Here is a 2,606-nt window from a genome sequence, read left to right on the forward strand (position 1 = left end):
TCAACTGTGATCACACAGCAAACGACGGAGGATCCATCAGCAGGTGACTCTGCTGAACGAGAGTCCAGTCCAACCTCATCACGGAGGGGTGAGTCAAAAAGATTAACAAAAATATATTCTGTTTAACAAAATACCAAAGTGATGTTCTACATGTTCTCTCTGGAGGTTTTTACATTTCCGTAGGTGGCGTTCCCAGCAGAGAATTCCTTCTGTGTAGAATTCCGGGGGACTTCCTGCTTGAAGACTCGTTTCAAGGTTCCTTTTAAAAGTTTAATTTGTTGACAGTGAAAGCTCGGGTCGTAACCTCTGTCTTAGAACTTTTTGACTAGCACTTGTATTTGACTTTTCCTGTCCGAGCCGCGCACCAACTTCCCAGCTGTCTCTTCCATTCCATCCGTCCAATCAGGAAGCGGTTCCCACCAGGGACAGCGAGTAAAGGACCGTGGACCAGGACTGAAGACCAGAGTCGTGAAAACAGCACGTCTGAGTTACCAAGCTGCATGTCAGTAGTCTGGGCTCTGGCCAACAGTCAGTTACTCGGTCTGTGAGCACAGTGTTTAAACACTTACTGACACGGCGCTCCCTGTAGGTGTCCTCGCCTCCTTTTTTACAATCTATTTAAGTTTGTTCACAGCTGGGCTCCTCTTTAACAGTGTGTTTTATCTCTCCGTGGAGAATGCACCCACTGTACGAGTCCAACATCAAACAACAACGACCGAGGCCACAACAGGAGCCGGACCAACAGACGGCAGCCGAGAACTGACGCACGTGCAGGAACGTTTCCTGGATGGAATAGACCAGGCGGGGGGGGGGGGGGGGGGGGAGTTACAGGCATATGAAACAACACACGTAATGTGGGGTGAACATTACGGCTGCTGGAATATATATATATATATATATATGTACGGTATTTCATTGAAATAATATTCCAGTGCTGGGGGGCACGCTCCCAAAAAGTTGGCATCAGCGTGTTCCTCCCTACTCACCCAATAAGAACAGCAGGAAATGAAGGCAAGTCAAATATTTAATCCTCTACACTGGCTCACAGTACGCTTGAGTTCACAGATTTGGAAGATTTTGTACATAATTAACTAAAACATTGTACACCTGACCTTCTGTGCTCTCCCCAGGCTGCAGACGTTGTCATCGATCCAACTGGTGGCTCGGGGAAAGAAGAAAGTACAGAGGCTAAATCCTTTATTAGATGAAAGTGGTGATGCAGTCGATGAAGCGTGAATTAAAGTCACAGCCGTGTCCTCCACAAAGCTTTGAAAACAAAACTGATGAAGATGAAGAAGAGTTCCCTGACCCTGACCCTGACCCTGACCCTGACCCTAAAGTTCAGACCTGAGAACACAGTTCTGTTGGACTGGTTACTGTGTTCAGTTAGAGACACGCAGCATCTGTCCGTCCCTCCCTCCATCCCTCCATCTGTCCATCCATCCATCAGTCCATCTGTCCGTCCATTCATCCATCCATCAGTCCATCCGTCCGTTCTTCCATCCATCCGTCCATCTGTCCGTCCATCCATCTGTCCATCCATCCGTCCATCCATCTGTCCTGAAATGCTTCGTCGCTCCTTTAGTTTTGCGCCCTTGTCATTAAAAAGCAACAGCTTCTTTAAAGTGATTTTTATATATTTTCTCCACGTAGAGATGAACAGATAATTTAATCCTAATCCTCACTTTGTTAGCGTTCAAACCTCTTTCATTTGGAGCCTCTGGAGGTGAGACGTTTCCTCTTCAGTCCATTTTCAACTTTGTCAGTGTGAATCATGAGGAGCAGATTTGAGCGCAGTATTCACAGCAGCCACAGAGGGCGCCGTCCCAACGCTGCAGTAAAAAATCAAATCAGCAGCTAATTCTTGGCAGCCTCAGTTTGCAATGTGGCGCTCTGCTGTAAAATACTGTTTACAGCGAGGATCGGATTTTTAATATGGAAGGGATTCATGCATCGATTGTTTTCCACTGAACAAACTGCTGTGTTCATTGCAAATAATTAGTTTTCGGTCTCTGCAGCGAAAGCATGAGATTGTGTAAAAGTTTGAGTCTTGTTACCTTGACACAGGCCACCAGGGAAAAAATCCATAGTTTGTTTTTATCCTAAATTTTAGTCGCATAAACTTTTTAACAAGCAGGACAAAAAGTGTCCAAGAAACAAAGAGGTTTATTGAAAAGAGCGACTGGTAAAGAAAAGAACTTTATCTGCATATATATATGGAATATATACATATACATATATATATATATACATATATATATATATATAATTTGATTATATATATGTTAATAATAATTCAACACAGTTTGTTTTTCCCAGTCCCAGGAGAGAGAGAGCCATATATTCATGTTTCAGATGTGGATTCTGTCAGTGACGACACGTCAGGATCTTCATGAACAACTTCTCCTGGAGGTAATTTAATAAAACAGTGGCTCAAACTTGGGAAAACCAAAGTCAGGCTTAATTTAGTGACTGAAACGTGTGCTTTGTCAGACACATTTAGTTGTGCTTGGCTGGGCTGTCCCTAATTAAAGTGTTCTGCTCCACAGAGTCCCAGGCTGGTCCTGACCATGCAGAAGGACTCGTGTTCTCTCCATCCATCACAT

Source organism: Cynoglossus semilaevis, chromosome 5, assembly GCF_000523025.1.
Source record: "Cynoglossus semilaevis isolate Cse_v1.0 chromosome 5, Cse_v1.0, whole genome shotgun sequence".
NCBI classification, from domain to species: Eukaryota; Metazoa; Chordata; class Actinopteri; order Pleuronectiformes; family Cynoglossidae; genus Cynoglossus; species Cynoglossus semilaevis.